The sequence below is a fragment of the Mobula birostris genome, chromosome 8 (genome assembly GCF_030028105.1).
Source record: "Mobula birostris isolate sMobBir1 chromosome 8, sMobBir1.hap1, whole genome shotgun sequence".
NCBI classification, from domain to species: Eukaryota; Metazoa; Chordata; class Chondrichthyes; order Myliobatiformes; family Myliobatidae; genus Mobula; species Mobula birostris.
Window position 1 is genome coordinate 154,494,262 of NC_092377.1, and position 16,013 is coordinate 154,510,274.

The following is a 16,013-nucleotide window of genomic DNA, read 5'->3' on the forward strand; positions in this document are numbered from 1 at the left end:
GTTGCTGTGTTGTTCATTGGAGTGAGATAACATTCAGAGCACAGTGCGTCATCTCCAGCTCCAGGGATGAAACCATTAGAGAGGATGGGGTGAGTGTAGAGTGATTTATTGGTATGGCCTTCACAAGGAGTTGCAGGAGACCCCAGCCAGTGTAACTGAGGCTGAGAGACCTCTTGACTGAAGAGTGATGGGGGAACTACGGGTTTATTCCTTGCATTTATGAGAACTGGCTTGAAAGCAGTGCTGAAATCTTGAATGGACTTGGAAAGTAGTTAAGTAGGAATTGTGTGCTTAGAGCATTCCAGGGGTGAGCATTTACCAATACATAGGTAGACTGAAGAAACTGAAGTTGCTATCCTTGGAGTAGATGGTAACGAGGTCCATCTAAGGTAATTGAAATTAAGTGACATTTACAAGTAGATGCTTGTTCTCCACTGCATCTGCTATATCAGCCTGTGTAAATAGATTTCAGCATTGTCATCATTATGTGACGTATCAAATGACATGGGTGATCATGATGTCATGACCTTGATTGTTCTTGGCAAATTTTTCTAACAAGTGGTTCACCATTGTCTTCTTCTGGGCAGTGTCTTTACAAGGCACCAGCCATTATACTTTATACTTTATTGTCACCAAACAATTGAAACTAGAACGTACAATCATCACAGCGATATTTGATTCTGTACTTCCCGCTCCCTGGATTACAACTCGATAGTAAATATTAAAAATTTAAATTATAAATCATAAATAGAAAATAGAAAAATGGAAAGTAAGGTAGTGCAAAAAAAACCAAGAGGCAGGTCCGGATATTTGGAGGGTACGGCCCAGATTTGTGTCAGGATCTGTTCAGCAGTCTTATCACAGTTGGAAAGAAGCTGTTCTCAAATCTGGCCGTACGAGTCTTCAAGCTCCTGAGTCTTCTCCCGGAGGGAGGAGGGACGAAGGACGAAAAGTGTGTTGGTTGGGTGGGTCGTGTCCTTGATTATCCTGGCAGCACTGCTCCGACAGCGTGCGGTATAAAGTGAGTCCAAGGACGGAAGATTGGTTTGTGTGATGTGCTGTGCCGTGTTCACGATCTTCTGCAGCTTCTTCCGGTCTTGGACAGGACAACTTCCACACTAGGTTGTGATGCACCCTAGAAGAATGCTTTCTAAGATGCATCTATAAAAATTAGTGAGGGTTTTAGTGGACAGGTCAAATTTCTTTAGTTTTCTCGGGAAGTAAAGGCGCTGGTGGGCCTTCTTGGCAGTGAACTCTGCTTGGTTGGATCAAGTCAGGTCAATCAGTACTCTTCAGAAATTGTCTGCCTGGCGTCAGTGGTTGCATAAGCAGGACTTGTGATATGTACCAGCTTCTCATACAATCATCCACCACCTCCCCCTATGGTTTCACGTGACTCTGATTGAGACTGGGGGCGGGGGGGGGGGCGGTTCTAAGCAGATGCTACCTTTTAACCTGCAGGCGAGCGGAGGGAAGAAACACCATACAACTCCTTTGGTAGAAATGATCCTCCACCCCACCACCCATGTAACTAGATTTAAAAATCTGAATTATGGTTCAGATTTGGAAGGAATCAAGAGAATACACTCACACATCTTGAGACCAAACTGAAGGATTGCTTTCCAGAAGAGATGTCGTCGTCGTGGCTATCCCTCGAGGTCGAGGATGATAGTCTTCATTCTGTTGATCTACTTATGGGCTCTCAAGTGGCTTATGAGTCCAATCTTGGCTTTGAAAGTTCTTCCGCATTCAGGACAGGTAGTTCCAGATGGCAGATCGGGCTTTGGTTGTTGCTGCCTCTCTTTCCATTTTCTTCTCTTTTCTTCTAATTCTGCACATCTGTTGGCTTCGAAAGTTGCTGTCCCTTCTCGGATGATGGCTTGCCAGAGTTTCCTGTCCTTGGTATTGGTTTCCCAATTGTTGATGTCCATGTTACATTTCTTCATGTTGGCTTTTAAGACGTCTTTGAATCTCTTCTGTTGTCCACCTCTTTTACGTTTGTCTTCTTTAAGCTGGGAGTAGAAGATTTGTTTCGGCAGACGTTTGTCTTTCATCCGAACAACATGACCACTCCATCTTAGTTGGTTCTTGATGACGTAGGCTTCAATGCTTGTTGTTTTTGCTTCATTTAGCACATTGACGTTGGTTCTTCTATCTTCCCAGCTGATATTTAAGATGTTTCTGATATTTAAGATCCTGACAGCGTTGACGGAACTTTTCAAGTGCCTTCAGATGTCATCGGTATGTTGTCCAGGTCAATGGGCTAAACACTGCTGTGTTCCCAGATCATTGCAACAGAAGAAGGCCTTTTGGCCCATCTCACTTTGGCTAGCTAAATTCTCTTTGTAGGACTATGTTGTTGCTTCAGTTGAGAGAGGTCAGACAAGAATGGCCTGACTGGTCCAAGCTGGCAGAAAGGCAACAGTAACTCAAATAACCACATGTTACAATGGTGGTGAGCAGAAGATCATCACTGGATGCAAAACAACTCCAGCCTTGAAGAGGATGGGCTACAGATGTGCTTACACTCAGCAGCCACTTTATTAGATACAGGAGGTTCCTAATAAAGTGGCCACTGAGTTTGTAATGTGTGGGTATTTGAGTTACTGTCATCTTCCTGTCAGCTTGAACCATCCTTCTCTGACCTTTCTTATTAACTTGGTGTTTTCACTAAGAACTGCCAGTCAGTGGATGATTTTGATTTTGTAAACTCTAAAGAATGTTTTGTGTGAAAATCCCAGGACATCAGCAGTTTCTGAGATGTTCAAAACATGCTGCCTGGCACCAACAATTATTCTATGGTCAAAGTCACTTTGATCACATTTCTTTCCCATTCTGATGTTTGCTCTGAATAACAACAGAGCCTCTTGCCCATGGCTGCATGCTTTTATGCATTGAATTGCTGCCACATGATTGCCTGAATAGATGTTTGCAGTAGCCAGTGTACAGGTGTACCACTGAGTGTATAGCGTAGAAGAAGGGCTTTTGGCCAATCTCACCTCTGCTAGCTCTATTTCCTTTGTGAGAATATATTGGTGCTTCATTTGTGGGGATCCGGATGACTGAATTAGCCAAAATGGAGATTAATGTGGGAGAGTGTGAGCTCATGTACTTCAGTGGAAGAAATCGAAAGGCATGCTCTTACTGAAGCAGAAAGAGATTGTAAATGTGTGGAGTACCAAGATACTTACCTGTTCTTATGCATGAAACGCAGATGGCAGTATGCAAATGTAGCAAAATTAAGAAAGGAAATGGCATATGCCTTTCATTGTTTGGAGTTTAAATATAGAGAAAATTTATAGAGTTGAACAGGGTGCTGGTGAGGCTGCACCCAGTGTAATGTGTATAATATTTAAGGCAGCCCAGTTCCTTAAGGTTGTTACTGCCAGAAGTGGTAATGGGGATAAACTTCCACTACCTGTTAAATGCTTCCAATAGTGTGCACTTCAAATAGCCTCTGACAACCAAATCTAGCTCCTGGCCTTCACATGTGGCTTAGCTACTAAGCCCGGCAGAACCATTTCGGCTGACGGGAAGGGGCAAAGGCGAGTTACTGTCACCTTAAAACCAGTCGCTTCGGGCAGATAGGGCTCATCAGTCGTGGTTGGCAACTCATCCAGGAGGAGGAAACCTCTGATCTCAAACCTCCGCTGCCTCGCGGCTGTACCCACTTATGGGGAAGGGCTTCGGGAGTAAACCCTGAGGGAAAAATCAGGAGCTGGAGTCCCTAAGGCAGTCCTACGTCGAGTTCAATGCTGACTAGCAACTCCTATGATGCTTCTGGTACCAAACTGTATCAGTCTCTGCCGTTCCTTTGGGTTCATCCGATGTGTGGAGAGGGGGAGCTTGCTACATGGGCAACAGCTTGCTCTGCATATCGTACTGCCCAGCCCTGTGTATCTAGACAGCAAGGACACAATATCCATGGTCAACTCTGACTGACAAAGGCCTCAGTCATTCACTCATTTAAGGCAGCCCATACTGGCCATGGAGAAAAGCTCAGAGGGTATTCTTTTGGCTAAATCTTGGGATTAAGGGGTTTTTCTGTCAAGAGTGGCTAAAATGCTTCGGCCTGCTTTTTTGGTCTTAAAAGAATGAAGGGTGTTTTAATTGAATAATAATGTATAACACTAATGGGATATGGAGAATCAAGAGACAGAAGATGCTGGGATTTCAAGCAGACAATTTTAGCCACTTTTTCCCTTTTCATTTTTATTGCAATTTATCATTATTTTTACGTATTTCACAGTACTGCTGCTGCAGGAACAACACATTTCACAAACACAAGGGATTCTGCAGATGCTGGAAATCCAGAGCGACACACACAAAATGCTGGAGGAGCTCAGCAGGTCAGGCAGCATCTAAGAAACAAACAAAAGGTCGATGTTTCGGGCCAAGACCTTATTTCAGGAGTGGAAAGGAAGGGGGAAGAAATGAATTTCATGACATATGTCAGGGATAAGAATCCTGATTCACCGGACTACTGGAAGAACTCAGCAGCCTCCAGATGAAGGATTTCGACTCAAAACGCCAACAATGCATTCCTACAGATGCTGCCTGACCCGTTGAGTTCCTCCAGAAGTTCTTTTCGTTGATGACAGGGTAGATGCTGTGGGAGAATCTCAAATGAGGAGCACACCAATAGAAACCATGACAATCATGTAATTGTGAGGTGAGGGTGAGAGGTGGACGGTGGTGAATTTTTTTGGAATTATTTGCTCCAGAGGTAAATGAAGGTGAGATCCTTGATGGTATTTAAAGAGACGGGGTAGATAATTTTTTTTTGGAAGATCAGCGTATTAAGGACTATCTGAAACTTGCACAGAATTGAAGTCGCTGGTAAATTTGTCCGAGTGTCCTAATTTCATTATGTTCTTATGTAAAAGTGGCCTGCCAATCAATCAGTGAAGATTCAATTTTTTTTGCATAATTTAGGGATTAAGTAGAGCTTATTCCTTAATAAAGTAACGTTCAATAAATATTAATGTTTCTTGGGAAATGTCTTCTGAACTGTGTTAAAAATAATTAATTTCTGCCACATAAATGGACTCTTTTGAGGGAAGAAACGTCATGTTGTGAATTAAAAGGAATTAACATATTCAGAGCAGGATAGCTGATGAACATAAACTGTTACCACATGAAAGGTACAAGATAAAAGGGAGCTAACAATCTGTGAGTATGAAAACCAGAAGTGTGTGCAAGGAGAAGCTGTGATTAGTAAAACATTGAAACACCTTGTAGTGTAGGATGGAAATCTGCAAATGCTTTGATTTGCTGTGTTTATTGGCTCCTTATTCATCTATGCTTAACAAATCTGGCATTGTAGGAACAACTTCAATTGCTGCACTGGTCACAGACACAATGGCCGTAAACCAAGTGAGATGAGAAGTCATTGTCTAGGTTTCTTTACCTAGAGTCTGTTAGGTAAGATAACAGCTTGGCAGAATTGTGCACATGACAGTGAACTTGACTTGGTGCAGCAGCTCATCCTTAGCTACAGTACTGTGCAAAAACGGTAGGGTGCCTAAGACTTTTGCGCAGTACTGCATTTGTCAACGTGGAGCAGTGAACGAGTTTGTAAATCCGGCGGGAGCAAAGGATGTTGGGAATGGCGAGGGTGGACGCCATGGGAGGGGTGTTGGACATGTGTCAGAGAGGAATGCCAGAGCCAGGGACTGGTGTGGGTGCAGACACACCCGGCCCTGAGACACCAGGCAAGGTCATTTGATTCCAAGCAATTGGTTTATTGATCATTACAGGATGTCGCCCTGGTTCTTCCCTCTCCCCTCCTCTTTTCCTAATCATGATTCCCTCTCTCCCTGCCCTTCCCACTCTCAGTCCACAATAGAGGTGGATATCAGAATAAGGTTTATCATCACTCACAAATGTTACAAAATTTGTTTTTATTTGTGGCAGCAGTACAGTGCAATACATAAAATTACTATGTACTGTGCAAAAGTCTTAGGCACCCTATTTATATATATATACATTGGAATAATTAATTCTGGTGAGGATGTACTGTGCAGTATATATAACTAAAAGTGTTGCACAGTACATCCTCACCAGAATTAATTATTCCAATGTATATACAAAGACTATGTGTTACCAGGTACTGAAGTTTTGTATGTCTTAAGTCCCAGAGGAGAACTGAATGGGGCAATTCAGTTGGACTGCTCTGTACCACATATAGTATACCTCCTAGAAACTTCTGACAGTAGGTCGACCAGTGAGTAGTTTATGCAAAAAAATCCTTAAAGCATTGAGGGAGAAAGTTTGTGGATCTGGATCTTCTCGGATGGTTCTTTGATGATGGGTCATAGTCTTCTCCACAACTGTCAAATGAGTACCACTTGTTTATCTGAAAAAATACACTCAAGATGCTGGAGGAATTCAGCAAGTCAGGCAGCAACTATGGAAGGGACGTGGCCAAGTGGTTAAGGCATTGGACTAGCGACCTGAAGGTCGTGAGTTCGAGCCCCAGCCGAGACAATGTGTTGTGTCCCTGAGCAAGGCACTTAACCACACATTGCTTTGTGACGACACTGGTGCCAAGCTGTATGGGTCCTAATGCCCTTCCCTTGGACAACATTGGCGTTGTGGAAAGGGGAGACTTGCAGCATGGGCAACTGCTAGTCTTCCGTACAACCTTGCCCAGGCCTGCGCCCTGGAGAGTGAAGACTTTCCGGGCGCAGATCCATGGTCTTGCAAGACTGACAGATGCCTTAATGGAGGGGAATAAAAGTCGACAGCCCAAAGTGTTGACTGTTTGTTCCTCTCCATAGCTGCTGAGCTCCTTCAGCGTCTTGTGTGTGTTAAGCTGGATCTCCAGCACCTGCAGAACCTCTTGTGTTTATCGCTTGTTCAGCCGATGGTAAAGTAGGACCTTTGCGTCAGAATTTTCATGCGTAGCTGAAGGCTTATCGGCACGCACCGACTTTAAACTGATTGCAGTGTGGATGAGGCTGTAATCCCTCTCATCAAATGTACATAGAACAGTGCTGCACAGGAACAAGCCTTTCAGCCCGCAATTTCTGTCACGGTGTGCGCTGACCCCAGGTGCAGAGGAACGACGGTCTCTCATGCAGAAACAAGCGAGCGTTAATTCATAAGAATTTCAGCAGAACTTCAGTGGCTCAGCTGAGTGACACCACAAGATGAATCATTCCTGAAGTACAAGCACCCTGTGATAAGCGCTAATCAGGAGTCTGCTTTATATAATCACAGTATGCAGAAAACCGGCGCCAGTCAAAATAAACAGGTTTAAGAAGATAGCACAAGGGCTTATAACTCTAGATAAGACAACTATTAACAAATACAGGTGCACAAACCCGCAGGGCTGATGACAATTTCTGCACTAAACAAGATAACAATCCCTTCTGCTTGTACCTGATCCATAGGCTCCCATTCCCTGCATTTTCATGTGACCATCTAACAGCCTCGTAAGTGCAATTATGACATCTCTTTTAGTACTTTTTTTTCCCCAGGCTCCTCTGTGTAAAAAAATTGCACTGCATATCTCCTTTAATCTTAAATGCATGTCATATTTGCAGTGGCTCATTTTGAAAAACTGTTCGAACAGACTAGTGTCTGCCCCCTGACAAACATTGGACTGCTGTCTGTGATGGAGTGTTGAAGACTGGCACAAATAGAGGTGCAGGAGCTCCTGTTGAGGGAGGTATTAACATCTGATGATATATGCCACCTTCTTTTTGAAGAGGTCCTTGATGGTGTGCAGGGAGGCATGTGTCTGTGATGGGGTCGGTTGAGTCTACAACCCTCTGCGGCCCATTGCTATTTCATTCTCCTTCCAATCCTCTCAGATTAAACCGGGGCAAATTTTGCATGCTTTTGTAACATTGGAGGAGATTCGCGCAAGCACATGCAAACTCCACAGAAACAGGGGGGGAGGGTCAGGCCGGAACTGATCACTAGAGGTGAGAGGCAGCAGCTCTGTGTTAGCTGAGCGAGTTTGTTGTGTATTTAATATATCAATAATATTTGAGTAATCTTATATATATATTGATTGATTGAGCATCCTTCTTTGTTTAAAATAATTCATTATGAGTTATATGTTAAAATACATGAACTGCACGTGTCATCACGCTACCGCGTACGACATGTACGCGCCTTGCTAAAAGTGCACTCGAAGTTAGACCCTCACTTTCAGACGCCTGTTTCTTCCTTTCAATTAGTTTAACGATCTGAAGTCACAAAACATAACAGAGTTATTGTTTAATTTTCCCTTTCTAACCATCCTCCTCCATCTCCCTCCATTTATATTCCTCTTGACAAGTGAGCTGTGATGAACTCCAAGGCTTCATGTCACTGTATAGACTCTGGTCCACAAACCATCACCCCTCCTCCCTTGCTGCAACTTAAAACATGATTGTTTTTTGACTTCGCTGTTCTGAGTGGAGGTTTTCTTGCCCTTAACTCTGTCTTGCTTTTTCCGATTTGCTCACTGACCCGATAAAGTGTTCCTTGTATTTTTAGTTTGCTTTTGCTCCTGCTATAAAAGGAGACTAAGAGGAAGATCAGTAAAAGGAGGAGATGAATGATACCTGAAGTGCAAAAAGCAGAATTCAGAAAAATAAAAAAAACACTAGAAATATAAAATTCAATCCTGAGGTGGCTGATTATCTGAAGTAGTTGAATTTGGCGTTCAATCCTGAAAAGTCGCGACGTGCCAGGCTGGAAGATGAAGTGCTGCTGAGCACACACAAATTACTGGAGAACTCGGCAGATCAGGAAACATCTCTGCCGAGGAACAGATAGTTGATGTCTCATGCTGGGACCTCGTCAGTACATTTATCAGAAATGCGCAAATTCTACACAGACAGCACATCGAGGTCAGGAATGATCCCAGGTCATCATAGCTGTGAGACAGTTGCTCCATTCGCTGTGCACCATGTTACCCTGGAAGAAAACATCTTGTGGCTGTTGTGGACAGCAAGATTCCACAAACTGTTTGTCCTCTTTAGCGCTGGTTAGTGAAACAGAACGTACTCGAATGTAGGAAAATGCAGAGAGTAGTGGACTCAGCAGAATACATCACTGGCACATCCCTCCCCTCCACTGTAAGCAGCTACATGAGGCGTTACCTTAAGAAGGCAACATCTATCATTAAAGATCCTCAAAATCTGAGCCATGCCACCTTCTCATAGTTAGCATGGGGCAGGAGGTACAGTAGTCTAAAGTCTCATACCACTACTTTGCAGAATAATTACTTTCCTTTAACCATTTAGTTTCTTAACCAACCTGCACAAGCTTAATTGTTACCTCAGGATAACAATGCTATGACCATTTTGTACACTTTATACCAATAGCCACTTTTTGATCTATGTTCTTTCTTGTGAAATCTGTGTATAATATTAAATTTATGTCTTTCTTGTGAATATTGTGTCTCTGATTCCAATGATGCTGCTGCATTTATTGTTTCCATTGCATCTGTGCATACATGTACTTGTGCTGAAGGCAATAAACTTGACTTTGACTCATGCTGACATCCAACAGAGATGTCTATAGACTTTGCTGTGGATTGTGTAGAAAACGCTTGACAGGATGGGAGAGTGGTTTGAGCGGCTGTATGATCCTTCCACTTGTTTCTCCATGCTCTTGGAGAGACCCAAAGTATTTTGCGTCTTGCCAAACACCTCTCCTATTTTGATGATCAGGAGCCAAGGATTCTAGTGAGTTTGTGGAGAATGTGCTTCAATCATATTCTCAGTCTTTGTGGATATTACTTGCCATCATAGAATGAACAGAGGATTTTAGTGTGGGGAGTCTGGACAATATGCCCCTCTTAGTGGAGTTGATTGTCTCTCAAAGTCCAACCTTATGTCCTTGTTGTGAGAGGAGGAAATGGGTAAGGCCAGCTGATAGGGCTCTGGTGAAGCTGTATAGGCTAATCCCCTGTACAGTAGATACAATGGGTTACGGAAACATTGATGCACTCCAAACACACTATTGACCTTCGATGATGGAGACAGGGTTGGGAGGTCATCAATGGCCTATTCTCCACTGTGAGCTAGGGGCCCAAGAACAAGAGAAGTTGAGTTGAATAAAGGAAACCCATAGAGTCACAGGACCATATTCCACAAAGACAGGACCAGAGGTCCTCAGGTACCCTGGACTTGTGAGGTGGCGCTATTGAGAAAGATTAAGGAAATCATTAGTATAATGACACAGAGGTAGTCTGCAGCTATTTGATTCTGAGTGTAACCATGAAATAGTCAGGGTTAACTGTATCCTCATGGCATCAAACACGCTAAGTACATGAATCAAATTACATCTACTCTTCAGTACCTACCGCTGGGCAGCACTTGGCCCAAAGTTAGATAATTGTTTAATTATGCACATAACTAAGTCACGAGTTTGTGACTTGCACCTTGAAGCTGGGGGTGTTGGCCTGAGAGAAGCTCATTGATTTGAAAGACTTTTTAGATTAGATTAGATTAGATTATGATGACACACAGTCCTCTTTTATTGTCATTTAGTAATGCATGCATTAAGAAATGATACAATGTTCCTCCAGAATGATATCACAGAAACACAAGACAAACCAAGACTAAAAAAACTGACAAAAACCACATAATTATAACATATAGTTACAACAGTGCAAAGCAATACCGTAATTTGATAAAGAGAACAGACCATGGGCACAGTAAAAAAAAAGTCTCAATGTCTCTCGAAAGTCCCATCATCTCACGCAGATGGTAGAAGGGAGAAACTCTTCCTGCCATGAGCTTCCAGTGTCACAAACTTGCCGATGCAGCACCCTGGAAGCACCCGACCACAGCCGACTCTTGAGTCCGTCCGAAAACTTCGAGCCTCCGACCAGCCCTCCGACATCGAGCCCCGAGCACCATCTCTGCCGAGCGCTTTGACTCCGGCCCCGGCAACAGGTAACAGGCAAAGCCAAGGATTCGGGGCCTTCCCCTCCGGAGATCCTTGATCGCACAGTAGCAGCGGCAGCGAAGCAGGCATTTCAGAAGTTTCTCCAGATGTTCCTCTGTGCTTCTCATGTCTGTCTCCATCAAATCATGATTGTGCATGGCCCCTAATTAACAAATACGATATCATTTCAGAGCTGACGCACGCGCTGCGTCGCGCCGCCATCTTCTCCTCCCCTCCCCTCCATTGATTTGAAAGACTTTTTAGAGGCAGTGTTTTGGAACTTCTTCAGTGCTTTGAAATGCTGTCTGCAGGTTACCTGTACTTCCAAGAGTGGGGGTCATTGCTGTTCAAAACACCGAAAGCTTGGTGTTAGATCTATGGTCTCAGTTTTAAAACGATTGTTTCCTCATTTGGCCAAAGGTTATATTAGTGATGTTGGATTTGAGTCAGTGTTGTAATTTTAATTGTGCCTAGATGACTGGCACGTAGCTCCTCCAACACTTTCGCTCTGAGCATGGACGGTATGACAATCTCAATCCCCACGTAAGTCAACTTCCATCAAGGGCAAGTTCATCCCGGAGCTGGTGAAAATGGGGGATCTGGAATTTCTGCTGCACGTTCAGGCCAGTTTGGGTTGCCATGTAGACCTGAGACAGTGTGGGGTCTTTTCTGATTTCCCTTTGGATCATGTCTGCCATAAAAGAGAGGCCTTCAATTTGCATTTGGGAGAATACATCATGAGGAGTGTCCTCAGGTTTCTTACTCTTCCGAGGGTAAACAGGACAATCCATCAGCATTTCCATAATTAGTCATACGTTTGAATTTGATCTTGTAATTGTATCTTCCTCTGCAGTCTATCAACAGCTTATCTCTTCAATCGTATGGCTGCTGTTAGTGGAAACCCTTCTGTGGATTGAAAATGGAGACTAGTGGTTGATGATCAGTAACAAGAGTAAACTCTCTCCCGTACAAGTACTGGTTGGAATGGTTTACATCCCAAACCGAACTCAAGGCCTCTATAAATCTGTGCAAACATTTTCTCTGCAGCAGTAAGGGAACGCGATGTAAAGTCTATGGGGCATCAACTTCCATCAGTCAGGATAGGTGACATGACTGAACCTGTACCATAAGGCGAAGTGTCACTGGCAAGCTTCACTGGTCAATATGGATTCTAATGTGTGAGTACAGTGTCATTTCCTTCACTTTTTTGAAAACCACTTCATGGTGCTTTGTACAAAGCCATTTCTTCCCAATCTGTAGTAATGAGTTCAAGGGTTAGAGCACAATAGCCAGGTTTGGCAGGAACTTGTTATAGTAATTGACAGATCCTAAAAAGGACCACACTGTGACTTGTCCTTTGGCCTTGGGGCATCCACCACTGCTTGAATTTTCTCAGCACACTTGTGTAGTTCTTCTACATCAGCGGTTCCCCAACCACCGGGCCACGAAACATGTGCTACCGGGCCGCGAGGAAACGATATGAGTCAGCTGCACCTTTCCTCATTCCCTGTCACGCGCTGTTGAACTTGAACATAGGGTTACCAACTGTCCCATATTTGCCAGGACTTCCTCTATATATTGGTCTAAATTGGTTTGTCCCATACGGGACTGCCCTTGTCCCGTATTTCCCCCGCTAAGGTAGAGCGTTCTTATGAAACATTTCGTGCCAAAATGGCATAAAGTGAATAAGCGATTACCATTAATTTATATGGGAAAAATTTTTGAGCGTTCCCAAACCCAAAAAATAACCTACCAAATTATACCAAATAGCACATAAAACCGAAAATAAATAACATTAACATATAGTAAAAGCAGGAATGATATGATAAATACACAGCCTATATAAAGTAGAAATAATGTATGTACAATATAGTTGGAAAGATGAAGGCAAAACCAATTTGTGGGGAAAAAAAATCAGTACGTACACGCATGCGCACATCACACGCACGTCACGCATTCGCACACAGGTGCCCGCGCAAGGCTTCATGGTCATGGTAGTCTTTCTGGGGTAAACACAAGTGTCCCGGGCTTTGACTGCTACATTTGTCCCTTATTTGGGAGTGAGAAAGTTGGCAACCCTAACTGTAAAAGACATGTTGAGGTGAGTTTAACCCTACTTGATCATCCCCGCCCCCCCCCCCCACCGGTCGGCCAGTCCGCAAGAATATTGATAGAGATTGATAGGTATCTGAGTTGCCAGGGCATCAAAGGTTATGATGAGAAGGCGGGGGAGTGGGACTAAATGGGAGAATGGATCAGCTCATGATAAAATGGCAGAGCAGACTTGATGGGCTGAATGGCCGACCTCTGCTCTTTTGTCTTATGGGTTTATGGTCTTATGGTCTAATATTGTCAATATTAAACTGGTCCGTGATACAAAAAATGTTGTTCTACGTCAACAGTGTGACCACGGTAAGTGATGATTGGTTTAAAGCACTCACACTTGTTGCAATGTGCTCTGAGTCCTTAATCTTCTAATCCTTTTTAATACTCTCTTGAGATTTTGAAGATGTTCTTTGTCATCCCTTCCAGTGTCAATAATGTCATCCTGGTAACACTGACTGCCTGGACAACCTTGCAGCACCCCTGGTCCATAGCTTTCTGCCAGAGTGCAAATGCAGATAGCACTCCAAAAATAATCCTGTTATAGTGATGAAGCCCTTTGTGAGTGCTTATGGTGCGAAACACTTTGGACTCTTCTTCCACTTCCATCGGTAGGTAGGCCTCAGCTAAGCCCACTTTGCTGAAGTGTTTCCATCCAGAAAGGTTTGCAAAGGCAGCCTTTACCCTCGGCAGAGGGTATTGATGTAATTCAGTACTGGGTTGATGATGGTGACCTTAAAGTCATCACAGACTCGTACGGCCAGATTTGGGAGCAGCTTCTTTCCAACTGTGATAAGACTGCTGAAGGGATCCTGACCTGGATCTGAGCCGTACCCTCCAAATATCCGGACCTACCTCTCGGTTTTTTTGTACTAACTTACTTCCCATTTTACTATTTTCTATTTATGATTTATAATTTAAATGTTTAATATTTACTAATTTTAACTATTTTTAATATTTTTAGTATTTGTAATCCAGGGAGTGTGAAGCGTAGAATCAAATATCGCTGCGATGATTGTACATACTAGTACCAATTGTTTGGCGACAATAAAGTATAAAAGATCCTGACAGACCTATTCTTCATTGCTACTGGGAACCTTGGCATTGCCCATGGGCTCCACTCAACTTTGGAAAGAATTCTTTCAGCTTCCATGCGATCTACTTTACTGTCTACTTTATCAAAGATTGTATAAGGAACTTGATGGGCCTTGCAAAATTTGGGTGTGGCATTTTCATTTAACATGAGTTTACCCTTGATGTGTCTGAGCTTTCCAATACCATCCTTGAATACTCCTGTGGCATCATCTAATACTGTACTTTTCTTAATTCGCTTTCAGTTGACTCTGTTTGAAGAGGATGTGGCATGTGGATGAATCTCCAAATAGGTTGTCTCAGCAAATCACGTTCCTACAATGTTGGCTCTCCTGTTGTTACCACATACAAACCTAATGTAGCTTTTTGGTTGTTATATTTCACTGTTACAACTCTCATTACCACAGTAGTTATCTTTTCTCCAGCGTAAGTTCTTATCTGCTGGCTTTGGATTAGTATCTTTGGAATGCCATTCAAACTGATTTTGTGGAATGACTGAAACAGCCGGGCCAGTGTCAAATTTCATTTTAATGAACTTGCTGTTCACTTCTGGTATAAGCCACATTGCTTCTCTCTTATTAGTTTTTACACTCTAAATCTCAAGGCTACCCAGTCCTGTGTCACTCTCATCGAGATCAGGTTTTTCAGCAACAGTGTGCAGATTAGTGCTCTTCTGAAACTGCATCATGACTTTTAATAAACAGAAAAAGGTCTGCAGATGCTGGGGATCCAAATCAACACGCATAAAATGCTGAAAGAACTCAGCAGGTCAGGCAGCATCTATGGAAATGAATAAACAGTTGATGTTTTGGTTTGAGACTCTTCTTCAGGACTGAGAAGAAAGGAGGAATATGCTAGAATAAAATGGTGGGCAGAGGAATGGACAAGGGAATCACAGAGACAGCAATCCCTGCAGAAAGCAGGATTTGGGGAGGTAAAGATATGTTTGGTGGTAGGATCCCTTTGGAGGTGGTGGTGTTTGTGGAGGAGGATGTGCTGGATGTGGATGCTGATGGGGTGGTAGGGAAGGACAAGAGGAACTCTATCACCGTTAAGGCAGCAGGAAGATGAGGTGAGTGTGGTTGTTTGGGAATGGAGCAGATATAGGTGAGGGTGGCATCAATGTTTGACGGAAGGAAACCCCATTCTTTGAAGAACGAGGACTTCTCTGATGTCCTGGAATGGAAAGCCACATCCTGAGAACAGATGCACCAGAGGCGAAGGAACTGAGAAAAGGAATAGTATTTTTTCAGGAGATGCGGTGGGAAGGGGTATAGTCAAAATAACCGTGGGAATCAGTAGGTTTATAAAAGATATCAGTTGACAGTTTGTCTCCAGAGATGGAGACGGAGATTGTGAAAGAGAAGGGAGGTGTCAGAGGTGGACCAAGTACACTTAAGGGCAGGGTGGAAGTTAGAGGCAAATTTGATTAAACTGACGAGCTCAGCCTGGGTGCATGAAGCAGCACCAATGCAGTTATCAATATAGTGGAGGAAGAGTAGGTGAGTATTACCTGGGAAGGCTTCGAACCTGGCTGTTCTACATAGACAATGAAGAGGCAGGCATAGCAGAGACCCATGCAAGTGCCCACGGCTACCTCGAGTTTGGAGAAAGTGGGAGGGAGCCGAAGGAACTATTGGTGGGAGTGAGAACCAGTTTTTGCTGGACGAAGTAGGGTGGTGGTGGAGGGGAATTGGTTGGTTCTTTTGTCAAGAAGGAAGCGGAGCATTTTGAGGCCTTCTTGATGGAGGATAGAAGCGTATAGGGACTGAAAATGAGGCAGTCAGCGCTAGGGAATTGTAAGTTACTGAGGAGATCGAGAGCATAAATAAAATCGTGCTGCGCTTTCTTTACTCGACCGTTTCTCACTGTGCTTTAACAGGTATGTAGTCATCTCGGGTTTGTTTTAAAAATACTTTGCT